This window comes from Mixophyes fleayi, chromosome 5 (assembly GCF_038048845.1).
Source record: "Mixophyes fleayi isolate aMixFle1 chromosome 5, aMixFle1.hap1, whole genome shotgun sequence".
NCBI classification, from domain to species: Eukaryota; Metazoa; Chordata; class Amphibia; order Anura; family Limnodynastidae; genus Mixophyes; species Mixophyes fleayi.
The window spans coordinates 233,914,313-233,936,287 of NC_134406.1; the positions used below are offsets into that span (position 1 = coordinate 233,914,313).

A 21,975-nucleotide genomic window follows, 5' to 3' on the forward strand; every position below is an offset into this window, starting at 1 on the left:
AAGATCCAATGATGTAACAATCACGTTTTGCCTCGTTTTCGACTCCGAGGACGAGTGAAAGAACCGAGCCGACTCGGCTCGAAACTCGTATCCCCTAAGTTTGGGTGGCTTATGACATCACTCTCAGGCTGACACTGGCCATCTATCTGCCAGACAGATTTTGTTACTAAATTATTTTTTTTAAAAAACTTTTGCACTTTATTTTTTATCCGCTTGGTTTTGTGCAATACATACTGTACTTGCTAAACGTTGGTAAGTATCCAAGGAAGTAATGCCTACAAATAGATGATTATAATGATGATAATGGTGATAAGTTTTAGCCCTTCGCAAATGACTACTTATACATATAAGTAACAAATTACAAATAAGTAACAAATTACTTATAATTCAGTTTTTACTATCATTAAATTTGTGTGCCAATTAGGTTAGGCTTGGTTATATTCATTTTCAAATATATGCATTTAGGATAGTAGCAATTTTCTTATACATTGTTAATACTGCTAAGTTGTGTGATTACAGATCTGAGTTAGTCTTTTAACTTTATGATTATTTATTTAATTTATTTTTCTAGAAACGTTCCATGAAAAAGAACAAAAACTTGTTCTGAACTTATTGATATGACTTGGAATTACAGTATTACTTGCTCTGCTCAAAATCCATAGATTTCAACTGACCAGTGACCTTTAAGTGATGCATTCTGAACAACACATTTATAAAACATGGCTATACTTCAATTGGTCGGAAAGATGATTCCTTCAAATTAAATAGGGGCTTATTTAATAACATGATGCAACTTCACAAATGTGCTGTAACCCGTAGCAACCAACCATATTCTAGCTGTTTTTTAAAACAGTTTGCAAAATAGAAAGCAAACATCAAGATTCTACCGACTATAGCGCATTTGCACATTGTTAAATTAACCCCATGTGTTAAATTAACCCCATGGTGCACATTTAAAATATTTGAAAACAGAAAAATGGTTAACATTTTACAAAAATGAAAAAATGTTAAAAATATAGAAATGTTCTTTATTGAAATCTCAACCTCCCTCTTTGGTGCTATTTTAAATATAAGCTGGCATATTTATTTAAGATGGATTGGATATATAAAGAGAAACTGGTTAAAAAATGATATAATATAAGGGAAAGTTATATAAATACACTTCCGGATGAAATTCAAATTCAAATTTACAACTGTTTTAGATTGGTACAAATATAGACTTCTAAATAATTATTTGTCTATTTACTGGTGAATATGCCTTTAGGTGGGGGGACACATCAGAGTACTGATATTTGACATCTAAAAACATTTATAAATAATATAAGGATAACATGAATATGGAATTCTTGGTATAAGTTGCATGTATATGGTTTTGTATTGTGTTACTGTTTTTGTTTCTCATTGTCTTCCTTGTTTTATAATAACACAGTGGAATGGATATGTTTTTAATGGATATGTATATTTTAAATAGTTTGAGTTTAATAAAAATTAAGATTGGAAAAAAAATGTTCTGTATCTGCAGCATTCAGTAAGCATTTGTTGAGTTTTATGCCGAATAGTGCACCCATCAGGGTTAGGGTGATGTAGGCTACACTGAGCCTTAAAGATTCTGCTAGAATTAATGCAGTAAAAGTCTTCACATTTTCATAAATAGATTATGGCAAAAAGAAATAGACAGAATCAACTTATAAAGGATTAAGCATCGCCTAATTCTGGGTAGAGGAGTGTACATCACTCCTTTACTTAAAGGACTACAAAACCCCCAAAAATTAATTTTTGGGATATAAAGATAAAATGCATTGTTCATTGTTATATTTACATTGTAGTGCATCTCTGTTAAGTATTAGCTCCCAAATCCATTACAAAATGCTGAAGATACAAGACAACACCCTGAGACTGCAGTTCATTAAGTGTCTGTGACATCACTTGTCCTGACCGGTGCATGAGTCCGTGGGTTTATGCAGAGCAAGTGTCAGTCAAGCTGTCAGTTACATTGTGTCTGCTGTGTTGGAGAATCACCTTGCTCCAAACCAGGCAACCTGCAGATAAGTTTTCACTTATGTGACATGCTGGTAAGTAAGTTAATATATATTAATCAGCTCAGTAACACACAGGGCTAGATTTACTAAGCTGCGGGTTTGAAAAAGTGGGGATGTTGCCTATAGCAACCAATCAGATTCTAGCTGTCATTTTGTAGAATGTACTAAATAAATGAAAGCTAGAATCTGATTGGTTGCTATAGGCAACATCCCCACTTTTTCAAACCCGCAGCTTAGTAAATCTAGCCCACAGTCTTAGATATATATTAATGTCAAATAATGGCTTAGACTACTTTTCAACCTTACTTGCCAACCATGTATCCAGAACCACTGACGTTATAGAACTGATACGGCCATAGAGCCATCTATCTATCCAACTTCCAGACATCTGTTTCGATTTTGCTAGATCTCATCAGTGAGAGACATTTATCGATTATCACAATGTTTGTTAACCAGTTCAATTTCTGAGCTAATATACACGGAACTGACTGATTTATGTTATGGCAAAATGTCATTTAGAGTAAGTATATAAATCATAAATGAACAGATGGCTTGTAAAACAAATAATGAAAGAGCAGATACTAAAATACAAAGCTGCTTGCTGTCTCTCATTTTTATTCATTCATTTTAATGAGATACAATAAAAATGAGATACAATGAAAAAAAGTTTTATTCTCACATAGAAAATATAGATATAATCTCATATCATTCTTGAGGACATGCACTTGATGAAAATTGCTTTTCTTTCCGTTGTGTGATTAAATTAGCAGGTGTCTACATAACCAAACAAGTGGCAGACAGTGGAACTCTATTAGTTATATGGATTTTGTGTGTTTCTTGTATCAAATTGGTGAGAGTAAAGTAGACATCATGTGAAAACACAATAACTGCATAATGTTGATATTACCCAAACATTTCTGAAGCATTTAGATAATTGGCAGTCGGTTAAAAGTTTTGGCAAATTTAGAGTCTCTTTGAAAATGAGAGTTTGATTACGGTAAAAGTCAAGCTGCAAGAATTATTACAAATTTGTGCAACATTGTCTTTTATCATTATTGAATAACAACAAGGAAGAAAACAAATTATACATCATACACATTACTTGTTACCCCCCTAAGATGTTTTTTTTTTGTAATTATTATTAAAAGATTTGTGAATTCATTTGCCAAAAAATCGAACTCTTGGACGAATATTTGAAATCATCCTATGCACCAAACCATCATCATCATCATCTACATTTATTTACATAGTGACAGCACATTCCGTAGCGCTTTACAATTGGGAACCACTGTAAATCCCCATAAACCACTGCAGTTTCCCTCATTTCATTACATCTGGGATCATAGACAACAAAATGAAAGTTTAAAGCATCACTATGAACAAGTTAGGTAACTGCCTTTACTCATACTTGCCAACTCTCCCGGAATGTCCGGGAGACTCCCGAAATTTGGGTCGGTCTCACAGACTCCCGGGAGAGCTGGCAAGTCTCCCGCATCCCGCAATTGTGGGGCTAAAATGACGCGATTCACGGTGAATCGCGTCATTTTTGGCCCCGCCACCCGCAACAAAATGTCATGTTTGATGCGGGTGCGGTGACAAAATGACGCAATTGGCCATGCCCCCCTTCCCTCTCGCCCTAAGGGCACGCCCCTCTCCTGGATTCAACTTGCCAAAAGTAGGCAAGTATGCTTTTCTATATTCATAGAGGTTTATTTGCTACTATTATTCAAAGGTGCAACTCAGCAGTACAACCAAAGCATGCTTTACAAGTTTTAATACCGGGGGGGGAGGTCAGGTGACAAGTGTGGGAGGGGCATAACTGTGGCCCTGCCTCTTGCTGTTCCATGCAGCAACTGACAGCATGGACAGTTAGAAGCAGAACCTGATGCCGCCCATTGTTATCAAGTCCCATCTCTGCTCGGGGGAGGGTGTCTGCTCTACCAGGAATCTAAGAGGACTTACTAAAATTCGGGTGCCTCCTAGAGATTGAGGGAGGGTAGGCAAGCATGCATTTGCTTTCATTTGATACTGTGCACTAGAGGACTGCATAATATCCATGTCCCACTGAAGAGAAGAGTCTTCAGATACAGATATCATAGATTTATATTTTAAATGTGTTGCAAGCATATAAATCATAGATACTCCTGGCCTGATTCATCAAAGCACGCATTCTGAGCGCAACCCGCGTTTATTGTTAAACACACGTATTTCGTCTTTGCGCACTTTCGAATTCATCAAGGTACGGATCTCAAGATACATTTGCTATTGGAATCGGAGACAGGTCTGCTGTGATCTACTACACAAGACGTGCAGGATACCACCAATACCTGGATTATAAATTCACAAAAGAACGCACAGGAAAAAATAAATGATTGAATTAATGTCACCTGTTAATAATATAGACATTAATGATAAAACAGTAAGAAAAAAAAATTTCTTTTGTTTTTTTTCTATGAAAATACATTTATTAGGATGTTATTAATATCTACTGAGCATAAAATAAGTTTTTACAGTTGTTCCTAATCGCAAACACATGCTATTGCATGCACACAAGACTGTCATCATTACTGATCAGGCCTTAGAATAGCCCTGTAGCTGGAGCAAGAGATACGGCAGAAAAACAAGTAACTCTGAGACCCTCAAAGCTTGATTCGGGCGTGGCTGCAGGAGTTTAGCACGCCCCTAATATACATCGACTACAGCACTGATGGACCTATTTATCAATCTGCGGCATTTATCACGATGAAAGAAAGTCACTTATCACAACAAGTGATCAATATGATATGACTGGGACAGCTGAGCAACACTCAACTGCCTTGGCGATACTAGCCAGGAGCTGTTAGTCTAAACATACCTCTTCATCAGGCCAGTCTCAGAGAATATGCGCATACATGACCATGCTCGCCTGTTTACACATGCACAGTGGAATTTAAAGGCCAGACCTGGTCTCTGAGTTCCACTAATAAAAATAATAATAAAATAAATATTGAAAAAAGAGGAGTTTGCGCTCAACTTCCACTGGATTGCAAGAGCTACAACAGAACTAAGGATCCCTCACTAGATATACAAAATGAACCAAAAAATCTCTGCGCTCATTGGCTTGTAAATGAAAAATCTAGCCTTTATGGTCCCTTGGATCCATGTTATTTACTCCTGATATCCACCACGCTCAGACATAGTACACACTGGACATTTTTCATTTGGATTCTGCATACCGTTGTTTATCCTCACCTATCACTTATGAGCATCATACAGATACTGGCGGACATTACATATGCCACTTGACCTCAGGAGGTCTATACACTCACCCTATCAATATATTTGTATGATTAGCAATATCAGGACTGGTTGGCTGATGATATCACACAATTCACAATTGTCTATCTGGATTGTATGTTTCATGTATTTATATGAGTTATTTATTAGTCTTATTAGTTTAAGTTTTTAACATCATATTTTATTGATACCTCGAGGTTTCCCTTTTGGATGAATGTGTATATTTACAAGTGATAATAAATCTGTTGTATTCCTCTTTATCTAAGTCATATATGTTCTAGTCATATATAAAGAGATCATAACTGGTTAAATCCATCACACCTATTCTTGTTCAAGGTACCAAGCAATAGGTTAGGATCACATGATACATATTCTAGCACATTTACAAGCCAATGAGCGCAGAGATTTTTTGGTTCATAATAAAATAAATATTAAACAAAATAGATAAAAATATGAAATAAAATATTTTAAAGCTATTAATGATTCAAAAAATGCTTTATTGAAATAATAACAATTTTTTTCTGCATCCTGATCCTGCAATCTTTCTTAAATAGGCTTTTGCATGGGAAAACCATCGCCGGCAAAGTTTAATACCAGTGTGGGACCCGTTGATAGATAGGGCTCTGTTCGCCGGTCATAGGGCTTTTCACCATACATTTGTTCATAGTGAAATTGTCACCAAAAACAATGCCAAGTATTTGCACGCTATTTTAAATTTTTTCAATATGATTAAGTTTATATATGTGATTTTTGCAAGTGGTGCATACTTATATTAGCTGCTTGTATTCTAACATAATTTGTATATTCTGATCATGAAATGTTTAGCTGGCATTAATTTTGTAATGTATATGCTTTCTAGCAGGAGTAAATATGTTCAATGTGCATTTAATGAGTTATAAATTGTTTAGTACTGAGAAAAAAAAGCAAAAGGGAAATGTATGGTCCAGTTGTTATGATGGGAATCTTTCTACACACAAAAATCTCAGCATTCCATATAGGACCAATAGTAAGTTTATTCAAGAGAAGTGAATTTAGAGGATTTACTTTGGGATTGTACCTTCTACTTCTCTGCTTTAGCTGTGTTTACCTCTGTTGCTGTACTAAAAAATCATAAATAAAGGCACCCTCAATTTTATCCACTCCATATGCTTCTGGCACTGTCCAATATATTCCCAATTTTGACCATACACTGACCAACTAAAATGGATAAATATCAAAAGTAAAATATATATATGTATAACAGCAATATTCAGCTATCTGTCAGCTATTGTTTATGTTACTCTCTATTCCTCACAAACTAATGGCAAGCCAAAGGTACTACTATGGGAGCTATAGTGGCACCCACCTACGCAAATGTATTTTTGATTATGTGTTTTTTTAATGACAAATCAGGTAGAGATAGGATTATATGAAGCCCCAGACTCACTGTGCCAACTTCCTATCAGCCATCTACAATCTCTGTGGGAACAGCAGACAAGTAAAAGCTAAAAAATTAAGGGTTTGTTTAAAAAATAATAGTGGTGAGTTACTTGTCATACCAATTTTTTTTCACAAGCTATCTAAAATGGAAAAATATCAAAAGTAAAATATATATATGTATACCATCAATATTCAGCTATCTGTCAGCTATTGTTTATGTTACTCTCTTTTCCTCACAAACTAATGGCAAGTCAAAGGTACTACTATGGGAGCTATAGTGGCACCCACCTGCGCAAATGTTTTTTTGATTATGTGTTTTTTTAATGACAAATCAGGTAGAGATAGGATTATATGAAGCCCCAGACTCACTGTGCCAACTTCCTATCAGCCATCTACAATCTCTGTGGGAACAGCAGACAAGTAAAAGCTAAAAAATTAAGGGTTTGTTTAAAAAATAATAGTGGTGAGTTACTTGTCATACCAATTTTTTTTCACAAGCTATCTAAAATGGATAAATATCAAAAGTAAAATATATATATGTATATATATATATATATATATATATATATATTCAGTTCCCTATGATTCCCTATGATTCAGTTCCCTAAATCATACAGATTCAACAAACTTGAAAGGCACAATTTCTACGACTAGCATTTTTGCTAAAGAGCTTTTAGGATGAGGGCTCTAGGCTATGTCCTGCTCTAATTTTTCCTTACCTCTAATAACTTCTATCAGTGATGGCTGGCAGCGATACCTGTGGCTAGTTTGGATATTCCCTATGAAATTTTTACATTAAGTGTCGATGTCTGAGAATTTACAGTTTGCACCTCATAATTGTCATTAGGTACAGATATAATCCAGAACAATTAACATGTACATTATTATCAGTCTTCTCCCTAGCAGCAATAACAACAACACTAGATTTACAATTAATAGGTTCATTATTAATTTTGGAACTGCCATCCAGTTGTCAGGCCTTGTGTTTTTCTCCAAAAGGAGACTATGATGCCACTCTATAAAATCATCAGTACTGACATTCTCAATTTTGTTTCACTAAAACTAGAAACACAGATTCCTTTGCATGGAGAACAACTGACCAATGTTTGCCAACAATGACATGTTTCTTCTTCTAAATAAATTGGATGAGAATGCATCAGTGCTTCTTTTCTTTGCTTCATTACCACTTGCACTAGCATTGCTTCTTTGCTTGAAAAATATGGTTGGCGATGCAAGATTGTCGAAGCACATTTGTACTTTTAAGACCATGTCATATTTAGATTTATCACCTGGTGGAAACATTTCATCCTCATTTGTCCACCGTTGACATTGGTTGAGAGTAAATGTTCATCCTCATGATCCCTCTGAGGATGATTATGACATAATTCATTCTCAAACTGCTGCAAATAGTCACTGGCGCTTAATTGTAATTTCTAATTTCAGTTATACTTTATTTTCACCACTGCCTGGTGATTTGATAAAGGAGATAATATAGATGTACAAGTTTCATCTGAACTGCAAATATGCTTTTAACAGTTCATAATTGCATGTGTTTGACTTCTATCTATATAACCACTGCTTTGCTTTGAGTTCTATAATTATGGAGAGAAGTAGTTGCTTTTCTTTTTTTCACACAAGACTACAATAAACTTGACAATTCGAGGGGATGGACTCAAGAGAGTGACAATTGCAGAAACAATTATTTTTTTTTACCACCAGTCAATGCGTTGTAAAAACATATGCACCAGTTGAGATGACATTGTAAATTGCCTGTTTATCTGTATATCCAGGTAGCTAATGGTGCTAATGACTTTGGAGGAAAATCGGTTTCTTGAACGAGACACTTTAAAAAAAAACACCAGTCAAGATGCCAGGGTATTGTCGTGGGTTGATATTTGTATGCTTAAATAGAAAATTACCATAATGATAAATGTAGAAAAAATAGAATACACATTATTTGATATATTAAGCAATGAGTTGGAGAGAGAAAGAGAGAGAGTCAGAGAGAGAGAAAGCAAGAGTCAGAGAGAGAGTGAGAGTTCAGAGAGAGGGTGAGAGTTCAGAGGGAGGGACCCACTCCGAGGACAGTGGCAGGTGGGGAGTTTGACTGGGGCGGTACACCTGTCAAACCATAACACAGGTGTCCTAAGGCGAGCTCAGGGAGGACAGAAACCTCCCGTGGGGCAGAAAGGCAACTCTCTCTCCCTCCCTCCCTCCCTCCATCAGAGGGAGGGAGAGAGTTCAGAGAGTAGGATGTGAAATAAAAACAGTAAAATACTGCTGTGTGCCAAGTGAGCACAGAACAGAAAGGGAACTTACAATAAGAAGAAGCCAGGCAACTGTTATGTAACAGTTCATGTCCCAAGTCACAATCATTAATAGTAGCATCCGCAGACATCCTCAGAATGGGGGCCTGAGGGTCTGCAAGGTCCTTGTATAAGACTATAAAGATGTTACAGTTTTCTTGCTGAAACAATTTGGTGGATTTAAGGCAAATCTGAACCAATTTGCAAACTGAATATTTTTGCCCATCTTTAGTTAGAATGGTTTAGTAAGAAAACAGGCACTAATGCATTATACGGTAATAGTTTTCACCCTAAAAGTGTAATAAAAAATATATTGTACAATACATTTTAACCATTTTTTGTAATTGCACACTAGAAAATGTTAATGTAGAGGCTACAGGGTCCCAAGTTAACATAAAGTGGACATGAGGTAAATAATGTATTAGAAATCTATGCATAAGGAGTGAGTTTTCCATCACCCAAACTCAGCTAGCATTAGACTTAGTAATATATGTATATAGGTGGTCTTACAGAATTCTATGTTGGTTAGTAAGTGGAGCTACCAACGTGTATCATTTTCATGTTACCCAAACTCAACAGATACTTTGGCTAAGACATTTAAGACATCCAAGTAATTTACATACCAATCATGTAAATATTGTTTTAAGTGGTAACTAATGATTTTGTAGACTGAGTTGAATCCAAATGTAATGTATTATAATTAATTAATTGTGTCATTTACATGATCTTTTGCCATGTTCCCATTTCTAAATAGGGCAGATAATGAAAATGGAGGAACAGATACAGTATAAGGAATGGTTATAGGAGTCATCAGCAAACCAGTTTCTGACCCATCAGAACAAATCTGATCAGATCCAGGTCTGTTCTTCTGCAAGGTTGGAGACACTGGTCCAAAGAGACAGTCCTGTCTGCTGTGCTCCTGTCACCCTGAGTGGTACATGGCCAGCACTATTGGCTAATTAGTGTGCAATCTGATTAGTAAATGGTTGGTGCTATCCTCTAGAGTGTCAGAAACCTTCTAGTGGGTATCTAGCACTCTGATTGGTCAATGTCTGTCACTATTCAGCATGATTGGTTTAGTGGGTAAGACAGTCACCAGATACATCCTCTCAAGCATGCTGTATAGAGACAGTATGGGACCGCAGGTGCACTTAGTAGACTTTTACGGGTCAGTATTGTGTTACCACCAGTGAAAAGTCGTCACCACGGGCAGGGGGTCTGCATTGTATCACCATCAGAGATTTGTGGGGTTTTATTGTATCTCTACAAGGGGTCTCTGGTGACTTTACAATTGCAAATCTGAGATTTAGATGTTTAAACTGTAAAGCCACCAGCAATGGATCAGTTTGTGGATTGTAGTAATTATGCCTTTACCCAAACACAGCAGTCTTTTAGAAACTTTGCATTGGGAACACCTGATTTGATCATTTTGGGCAACACACAATGATTTGAGGCCATTTTATATCTCCACTTGAAAATTAAGTTTTCACACAATACCTTCCAATGTGCAAAACAACTGCCAGCCCGCACCACTGCATATCATGTATATATTTGCAGTAATATTGATTGAAAAAAAAAAGCTATTTCTATTTCCATTCATGTAGCCGCATACCGATGTGGTATGCTTGCCTTATGGTGTAATATCTTAGTGCATGCCTTGCAATGAAATACTGGTCTCTAACATCTAAAAATGGTAAACAAACTCCTTTGCTGTACTTAAACCCTTATATTTCTAGCCAATAAGGGCAATGAAACCAACCACTTACCATTTATGCATATCAATCATTCCCTTGTTAGGAGACTAATACAAATCATCCAACAGAACACAAATCAACTTTTCACACAGGAGATAAACACTTTATGCTGTCAATATATTTAATTACTAAGGGCCTGATTCATTAAGGATCTTAACTTAAGAAACTTCTTATTTAAGTCTCCTGGACAAAACCATGTTACAATGCAAGGGGTGCAGATTAGTATTCTGTTTTGCACATAACTTAAATACTGACTATTTTTTCATGTAGCACACAGATAGCAACTCTAAATTTCAGTGTACAAATAAGTTATCGAGTATTTGTGTGCTACATGAAAAAACAGTCATTATTTAACTTATGTGCAAAACAGAATACTAATTTGCACCCCTTGCACTGTAACATGGTTTTGTCCAGAAAACTTAATTAAGAAAACTTACTCAATTCCTTGCCTAAGTTCTTTAATGAATCAGGCCCTTATTGTCTGGAGCACTGCTGGGCCTGTGTGACATCAACGCACTTGAGACATGACTGCTGCACCACCATTACTGCATTACTAGGCCAGCTAACTACAGAACTGGAGCATACTGGTTTGTCTAATAAAGAGGATGGATAATAATATTTTAATTAAATTAAGATATTTAGATTTGCCAGGGCATTCATACCTGCCAAGTCCAAGATATCTACTCTATTAAATGATAATTTTCACTGACAATATCAAGCTGTGTTGTAAAAGGTTCAGGCTTAAATAATTTGTGGTTTAATTAAAACTAAGAGATACAAGGTCTTCATTGAGAAATCTAAGACAGTTGTTACAGTATTGTAATTTAACAGTGGTTCTCCAGCTTTTGTTTTTTCGACTGAATCCATTAGATAAGATCGTACATATAGCATATATATAGCATACTTAAATGACTTAGGAGGCTGCTTATCTAGATATGGTACTGTAATAATTATTGCCCACTGTCTGGCTCTCTTTCAAGACCTAGGTATCTTCTAAATAACCCTTCCATCCTATGAATAGTCAGACTTAGGCTGGGTACACATTATACAAAATTTCTCCCAATGTGATATCCAGTGCAGTAACTAGACATTTTAGTGCCCTGGGCGAGACAGGGCACCGGCGCACCCCATCTAAGTGGGAGTGACATTGGCCAAGTGGGTGTGGTCAACCTAATGTGGGGGTGTGGCTAGCACTTTACTGAAAGAATTCTGTTACATACATTTGCAAATGCATGATTATATATATATATATATATATATATATATATATATATATATATATATATATATATACACACACTAATATATACACACACACACACATATATATATATATATACACACCTATATACGCCAATATATATACATATATATATATATATATATATATATGTGTGTGTGTATATATTAGTGTATATATATATATATATATATATATATATATATATATAATCATGCATTTGCAAATGTATGTAACAGAATTCTTTCAGTAAAGTGCTAGCCACATATATATACACACATATTTATGTACATATATATATATGCCCTAATGGCCATTTAAAGTATGCAAAAATATATACCAAAAGGTATTCTAATAATTCATGCACTTAATACTCAATGCCCCTAGTTCATATTATGCCACAGTAATGGCTCTCTTCATCACACTCTGCCATGAAGCCTTCCTTTGCCCGTCAAAACACTGCGATGCAGCTTCCTTTGCCCCTCAAATCATATCGATGCAGCTTCCTTTGCCCCTCAAAACACTCTGTCATGCTGCCTTCCTTTGCTGCCCCTTGCTCCGTTCATTCACTTACCTTTTATATCTGCTTATTTCTTCTCTTTTTATCCCTTCTTGTCGCCGGCTCCGGTCTGCGCCGCTCCTCACTGACGACATTCAGTGCGGGCGGAGCAGGTGCCGACACCGCAGAGAAGCTATGTGGGCACTTTACCCTCAATGCCTAAATTGAGACCCTTTGGGGTTGGATATGAGAGAGAGAGAGAGAGGGAGGGAGAGAGAGAGAGAGAGAGAGAGAGATAGATAGATGCATCCACTGTACACAGAATAACATGTACTTGTGAAATTGTTCAATAATTACAAAGAGAATAATTTATTATCTAGGACAACAAATTCCCAAAGACAAATCTTTAAGATCTGTCATTGTCCCTAAAAATTTGGGGCAGCAGACAGCTGAGATGATTATTTTGTTTCCTGCTAGGGATATAACGTAATTACTGTGTTACTCTGCAAAAAATTAGATAATTGAAGTGGATATCTTAGAAAACATGAAATAACAAGGTCTGCAGCTAATTGCAAAATACAGATTAAAGCTTAGATCATCCAAACCAGAGTTGTTCTCTTTTAGAAGAACAATAAAGTTTTATTGAATCACAAAAGCTAACAGGAAAAAAAAGCAGGCGTTGCTATGGCGACGGCCAGCCGATGTGCTGCTCACGTGACTTATGTGGCTGCTGGAACGCAAGTTTGTGTTTCAAATGCCGAACTTCCTGTTAGTAGAAAGTAATAGGCTGTAGATAGAGCTTTCATGTGTGCACACTATACATGATTTACCTTCAGATGTGTGCTCTTCATCTGTCATAACCATCTGCTGAAAAGATTGTGGGGTATATTTACTAACCAGCCGGTTTGAAAAAAAGGGGATGTTGCCTATAGCACCCAATTAGATTCTAGATGACATTTTGTAGAGTGCATTAAATAAATGATAGCTAGATTCTGATTGGTCGCTATAGGTAACATCTCCACTTTTTCAAACAGGCAGGTTAGTAAATCTAGCCCGGTGATTCTGCACACTCCATAGAGATCTATGGACACTGCCGGTCGTGAGTGCATACAGACTGCAGGATTGGAATGACATTGTTCCATCGTTGAAAGAGATTTTTAGTCCAGTTTAAAAATTCAATTAAACGATACGATGAGTTTTGGGACAATAATTGTTCATCGTTGCAGCGTACACACTACAGTCATTTATTTGTTTGATTGGCCTGATAAACTGCTCAAAACACTGTCGTGTGTACCCAGCCTTGTACCTATAGAAAGCAATAAACAGAAGGACCAAAGGCCACTCATGTGCAATACAAGTTTGTACTTTTTTTTTTTTTTTTTAAGTTTTATTTTTGAAAAGGTCAATAATGAGCATCAGTCCAAGACAAAATCAGTTACAATCGAGTTATACATATTCAGGGACTAATACAATCAGTGTATATCATAAAGAGAATACTCATGATATTGACCAAATTTTTACTATAAAGATAGAAGAGAGAAAAAACAGAAAAGAGAGGCTAGTCAGAGAAAAGTAGGCAAAATAGATTAGAAGGCGGTGTGGGAAACCGCCAATAAAAGAAAAGAAAAAGAAAGCAGAGCAAGAGATAGAAAAGAAGTGGGGAGAGGCGGGGGGGGGGGGGGTAAGTGGTAACGGATTGAGGAGGGAAATCAAGTGGAGTGTTGTAGGGGAGTCATAGGACAAAAGGCGTTTGGATTTGAAAAAATTATATCCACGGCTCCCAGACTTTGTTAAATGATGTAGAAGTATTACGCAGTATGCATGTTATAAATTCCATTTTGTATGAGTGCCAAACTCTATTAATAATTGCCTGCATAGTAGGCGCGGCGGGTTGTTTACAATTAGTGGCAATTTGACACAGTGCTGCAGTAACTATGTGACGGAACATTTTTGTTTGATATTTAGTAGCAGATGGAATTCCAAGTAGGAGAAGCAAAAATCTGGGAGAGACCGGGATGTCAACCTGCAGAATCTGAGACGCGAAGTCCCATAGTTCCAACCAGAATGGGGCAAGCTTGGGGCGTTGCCACCAAATATGCAGGAAGGACCCTTCCAACGAACATCCTCTCCAACATGAGCTGGATGAGTCCGGAAAGATTTTTTGTAATTTGGTTGGGACCAAGTACTATCGATAAAGAAGCTTATAGGCGTTTTCTTTCAGCTTCACACAGTTTGAACTAGAGGCCGTGTTGGACTTTACTTCATCCCAGACTTCTCTATCCAAGGGGTCTCCCAGATCCTCCTCCCAAGCTCGCTCATGAGAATCTTGGATGTCTGGGTACAAGTTTGTACTTTTAATAAATCATAATACTATAAACTTGTACTTTAAAGAAATGAAAAGAAGCCTTAATTTGCAATCCCCCTTTACTTCTGGGTCCAGAAACCATAAATGAAACTCTGTGCCTCGTTCATCCTACATGTTTCATCAGTGACTTCATCAGGGTTGTGACCTCCTGTATCTGATGACTAACTTATATAGTGATAGTTTGAGGTATATCTGATGACTAATTTATATAGTGATAGTTTGAGGTATATCTGATGACTAACTTATATAGTGATAGTTTGAGGTGTATCTGATGACTAACTTATATAGTGATAGTTTGAGGTATATCTGATGACTAACTTATATAGTGATAGTTTGAGGTATATCTGATGACTAACTTATATAGTAATAGTTTGAGGTATATCTGATGACTAATTTATATAGTGATAGTTTGAGGTGTATCTGATAACTAACTTATATAGTGATAGTTTGAGGTATATCTGATGACTAACTTATATAGTGATAGTTTGAGGTATATCTGATGACTAACTTATATAGTAATAGTTTGAGGTATATCTGATGACTAACTTATATAGTGATAGTTTGAGGTATATCTGTTGACTAACTTATATAGTGATAGTTTGAGGTATATCTGATGACTAACTTATATAGTGATAGTTTGAGGTATATCTGATGACTAACTTATATAGTTATAGTTTGAGGTATATCTGATGACTAACTTATATAGTGATAGTTTGAGGTATATCTGATGACTAACTTATATAGTGATAGTTTGAGGTATATCTGATGACTAACTTATATAGTAATAGTTTGAGGTATATCTGATGACTAACTTATATAGTGATAGTTTGAGGTGTATCTGATGACTAACTTTTATAGTGATAGTTTGAGGTGTATCTGATGACTAATTTATATAGTGATAGTTTGAGGTGTATCTGATGACTAACTTATATAGTGATAGTTTGAGGTATATCTGATGACTAACTTATATAGTGATAGTTTGAGGTATATCTGATGACTAACTTATATAGTGATAGTTTGAGGTATATCTGATGACTAACTTATATAGTGATAGTTTGAGGTATATCTGATGACTAACTTATATAGTGATAGTTTGAGGTGTATCTGATGACTGACTTATATAGTGATAGTTTAAGGTATATCTGATGACTAACTTATATAGTGATAGTTTGAGGTATATCTGATGACTAACTTATATAGTAATAGTTTGAGGTATATCTGATGACTAACTTATATAGTGATAGTTTGAGGTATATCTGATGACTAACTTATATAGTAATAGTTTGAGGTATATCTGATGACTAACTTATATAGTGATAGTTTGAGGTGTATCTGATGACTGACTTATATAGTGATAGTTTGAGGTATATCTGATGACTAACTTATATAGTGATAGTTTGAGGTATATCTGATGACTAACTTATATAGTGATAGTTTGAGGTATATCTGATGACTAACTTATATAGTAATAGTTTGAGGTATATCTGATGACTAACTTATATAGTGATAGTTTGAGGTGTATCTGATGACTAACTTTTATAGTGATAGTTTGAGGTGTATCTGATGACTAATTTATATAGTGATAGTTTGAGGTGTATCTGATGACTAACTTATATAGTGATAGTTTGAGGTATATCTGATGACTAACTTATATAGTGATAGTTTGAGGTATATCTGATGACTAACTTATATAGTGATAGTTTGAGGTATATCTGATGACTAACTTATATAGTGATAGTTTGAGGTATATCTGATGACTAACTTATATAGTGATAGTTTGAGGTGTATCTGATGACTGACTTATATAGTGATAGTTTAAGGTATATCTGATGACTAACTTATATAGTGATAGTTTGAGGTATATCTGATGACTAACTTATATAGTAATAGTTTGAGGTATATCTGATGACTAACTTATATAGTGATAGTTTGAGGTATATCTGATGACTAACTTATATAGTAATAGTTTGAGGTATATCTGATGACTAACTTATATAGTGATAGTTTGAGGAGTATCTGATGACTAACTTATATAGTGATAGTTTGAGGTATATCTGATGACTAACTTATATAGTGATAGTTTGAGGTATATCTGATGACTAACTTATATAGTAATAGTTTGAGGTATATCTGATGACTAACTTATATAGTGATAGTTTGAGGTATATCTGATGACTAACTTATATAGTGATAGTTTGAGGTGTATCTGATGACTAACTTATATAGCGATAGTTTGAGGTGTATCTGATGACTAACTTATATAGTGATAGTTTGAGGTGTATCTGATGACTAACTTATATAGTGATAGTTTGAGGTATATCTGATGACTAACTTATATAGTGATAGTGTGAGGTATATCTGATGACTAACTTATATAGTGATAGTTTGAGGTGTATCTGATGACTAACTTATATAGTGATAGTTTGAGGTATATCTAATGACTAACTTATATAGTGATAGTTTGAGGTATATCTGATGACTAACTTATATAGTGATAGTTTGAGGTATATCTGATGACTAACTTATATAGTGATAGTTTGAGGTGTATCTGATGACTAACTTATATAGTGATAGTTTGAGGTGTATCTGATGACTAACTTATATAGTGATAGTTTGAGGAGTATCTGATGACTAACTTATATAGTGATAGTTTGAGGTATATCTGATGACTAACTTATATAGTGATAGTTTGAGGTATATCTGATGACTAACTTATATAGTAATAGTTTGAGGTATATCTGATGACTAACTTATATAGTGATAGTTTGAGGTATATCTGATGACTAACTTATATAGTGATAGTTTGAGGTGTATCTGATGACTAACTTATATAGCGATAGTTTGAGGTGTATCTGATGACCCTCTTATATAGTGATAGTTTGAGGTGTATCTGATGACTAACTTATATAGTGATAGTTTGAGGTATATCTGATGACTAACTTATATAGTGATAGTTTGAGGTGTATCTGATGACTAACTTATATAGTGATAGTTTGAGGTATATCTGATGACTAACTTATATAGTGATAGTTTGAGGTGTATCTGATTTCACAGCTGTGCGAGCGGTTAATATCAACATAAACAGTTGGGTGTAAATCAGGCTGTAATTTTTCCGTGATTGATAAATACAAGGGAAAAAGACAAGAGCTTCTCGATGGTGCGGGTAGTATAGGAAAAAAAAACCTTAATAAATAATGATTGCCCTCATAATATTGTGCCTCCTCTTATGTTCTGAATGGGCAGCTCACACAGCGGGTAGCTCCTAGTATCTTGCCTCTTACAACCACCACATTTTTCTGTGTTTTATCTGGTGGTCTTTCTGGCAGTTTTGCCTAAACTGCATGCGGTTTGTGTTGACTTTCCAACCACCACACATCACGGGAGGTTTGTTGTAGTTGCCACCCTCAAAATCGTTGATTAATAAAGCCTACATACAGTGTGTGGCAGTTTAACAACCACCATAAAAGCAGCTGGTTAGTAAATATATATATATATATATGTGTATATATATATATGTAAATATATTAAGGTTGTCCCCTGTCCCCTAACATACACACACAGACAGACTAGGGTCAATTTGATAGCAACCAATTAACCTACTAGTATGTTTTTGGAATGTGGGAGGAAACTGGAGCACTCTGATGAAAACCACGCAAACACAGGGAGAACATACAAACTCCACACATGGTCAGGAATCGAACTCATGACCCCAGTGCTGTGAGGCAGAAGTGCTAACCACTAAGCCACCGTGCAGCCCATACACAATGGCACAGGCGTGGATAGATTGAAAATTAACAAACCTAAATAAGCAACAAGTCTGCTATGGCTGCATGATATTATAAGAAAATCTACAATTTATGGTAGAATTTGGATCTGGAACTTTTAACAGTTGACATTTGTGAATGAAATAGTAATTGTAGTGTGTGTCATGTTATTGGGGTATACTTATTTTACTAGTAAATCATGGATTTTCATTTGAAATCTAAAGAGACCTTCTGCAGATAGACTGGAATATGTTATCAGACCAGTAAACTACACAAATCATTAGGAAAAATCTATAAAAAATATTAGACCTTTGTGTAAAACATCATGCAAAATCCCTGATCTAGTAGAAAATTAACAGTACTTCTTGGTAGAATTTTACTGAACACCTAGTAACAAACGAGCATGTGGGTCATGTGTGTAATAATAACACACTTTTGAAAACTAGCACCTTATCTGTGATGTTATCACGACAGAGACAGAAATCATTGCTGCTCTCCAACTCTTCCTATCCCTATAATATACTTGGGCAATGCTGCATGCACTACTGTTAGGTGCATACAGTATTGCCCAAGGAGGCAGGGTCCAGCCACCTCAATTATACAGTGCCCCAGGCTTGGAGGGGGGCTTCCAGGCACCAGGACCCCCCCCCCCCCTCGGTTTGCCTATGGGTATAATTGGTTTCCATTTTTGTCAATTAGCACTGTATGAAGACATAGGTGGTCAGTGGCTATAAAGAATGTAAACAACCTAAGTCCAACATGTCATTTTACCATTACTTACAGCTGACAAAGTCTTCTTGCACCCAGTAATAGCCAAAATATATCCCAAAAAATATATGACTGTCCTTGTATGAAAGAACATGTGAAGACCCCTGAGGAGTATGTACTGCATATAAGTGCTACTGGATTGCACAGTTGAGGTAAAGAACATTACCATTCAGTCTGCTAATAAAGGGAGTAATACTCCTTCTTTGTTTGTCAGTGGCAGGCAAGAAACAGATTTGTAAACCATGGAGACAGAAATGATAATAATGTAGAAATGCATGAAAGACATGTTTAGAATTTGCCATGGTGGGTAGATGTATGTGAACAAGGTAACTGCATCCTATGTCCTATCAGGTGGGTTCAAGATCCTGAGCTGAAAATACTTGAAAAGGAAAGTAGGCTCTTGTGTCCCAATGTGGAAAATATGTCCACTGTTGAACAGAAGAGTGTCAGTTGCCGAAGATCAAATCTAAAACACTTATTTGAATACAAATGTATTTAATTGAAGTTCAATAAAAATATACTCTTATAGCTTGGTGTGACGTCCAGGTCTGGGAATTGCTAATGTGGTGGAGGCTGTTGCAGCTGCATCTTCAGCTTCTTCCAGTTCTTCCTGCAGCTCCTGGCTGACACTGGATTAGAGGGCATCAGGTGACTGTCAACCATGCCCTGGGTAGACATCTTTGTAGACAACGTAGACGGTAACCAACGCGTGCCAACCGGTTTACCCAACGGGGGATCCTCTTCTTCCCACAAAGGATCTCTGAGAAAGCTGATGTAAAGTGGTTGCAGTTTTTGCGCAGGAGATGATAGGCATTCCCTTTGAACTCATTCCCAAGCTCTTCCACAATTTCTTCTATATCATTCTCCGTGAAATTGGTGCTTCCCAGTGATATCGATTTCTTAAACTTAAATGTCTCTCCCAATGCTGTGGCATCCCCAGGTGAGGTTTCAAAGACACCAGAGTATGGATAACGGTGACCAAAAAAAGTAAATTCTCTCCCATACACCTCAATACCAGAGTGGAAGACACCAATTCCTAGGCGTGAGGTGTACTCATTCATCCAAAACATGTCATACACATTGAGGATCACAGGCTGGTTGGCCATCTCTCATGTAAGCCAGAGATCAGTCTATACCTGTTGCTTCTGTAACACGGGGCAAACCTGCCGAAATCAGACCTCAGCTAGAGCCGCGGAAGTTTCCCTGACCCTGAGGCAGTTCCCCTTCTCTCAAACTCCTAGCGCTGCTTCTAGTCTGGCCGGAGAGCAGAAGCGTCTGCCGGTCACAGTGGGGGTTACTGGTGACGAGCTAGCGCCGATTGTTTCGCAGGTGGCCGGGCGGTGATTAGATTATGAGGTCACAGAGAAGTCGGGGGATCCTGTGCGGAACCGTAAGTATCCCAGTATAAGCCGCATCCTCTCTGGGTGTACCTGTCCAGGTCCCATTATAATAATATATATATGATTAAACAATGACTACGTCTATGTAGCTGCGGCGCAGCCGCTGCCTTTTCTTTCTTAAATGCATATGGAAAGGAAAATGACCTTGACTATAAAAAATAATATTTTTTTAGCTTACAAATGTGTAGTTATGTCGCTACCAAAGTATAAATGCTATGCAATCTCTTCCATAGTTAGATTATGAAATACAGTATACTTAGTGAAGTGACAAAAAGTAACTACTCTATAAAAACAGCATAAGAACAATGCTTTTCCAATATCCATAGAAAGATTTTACATGAGTTACTGGACCAAACTGACACACTATATAGATGACACTTTGAAAGCTTGGTATGCCTTTCAAACATAGATTAAGGAGTAGATTTACTAAACTTTCTAAAAAAAGAAAAGTGGTGGTTGGTGTTGCCCATAGCAACTAATAACATTCTAGCTATCATTTTCTTAAATGTACTAAATAAATTATACTTAGAATCTCATTGTTTGCTAACAACTCCACTTTTCCTTTATTAGAAAAGTTTAGTAAAAGTACCCCTAGGTGTGATTATAAGTTATCAAAGAACTTGTCGTTTGTAGGTAGTCTAACATTTGAAAGGATTTATTAACATGTTGGCTGACTTGATTCATGTTGTCTCTGGCAACATATTGGCTAAAGAAAATATCAACTTGAAATTGTCCATTAGACAAATTGATTATTTGTTTTTCAAACAGATCGGGAGCCAAATTAATGTAAATCTTGCCCAGAGGCCTGACTTACCAGGGGAGATAATTGATTTATTGATTGGCATTCTTTCTGGTTAAGCTAAGTATATTTCATTTATATGACTATTTGAGATTACTTACCTTGGATAAACAGCTGCTCTGAGTAAAATAGTGCATATATATTTCCTCAAACTCATGCATTAAGTTAAGTGGGGAAGGATATTAGATATATTAGTGGTAGATGTATTAAACCCACAGAAACTAATCAGATTCTAGCTATCATTTTCTATAATATACTATATAAATGATAGCTAGAATGTAACTGGTTGCTATGGACAACATCTCATTTTTTGTACCCTACAATTAGTGCTTCCCTGAGATAACTA

At 36.1% G+C, this 21,975-nt stretch overlaps 1 protein-coding gene and 1 pseudogene across 1 annotated transcript in view; one reads left to right on the forward strand and one right to left on the reverse strand.

Annotated features, from left to right (window-relative positions):
• The window catches only part of KCNB2 (potassium voltage-gated channel subfamily B member 2), a 180,469-nt gene that overhangs the window by 37,338 nt on the left and 121,156 nt on the right, over positions 1-21,975 (forward strand). The gene's annotated exons all lie outside the window — the stretch shown is intronic.
• On the reverse strand, positions 19,435-20,736 carry LOC142159079 (deubiquitinase DESI2-like; annotated as a pseudogene).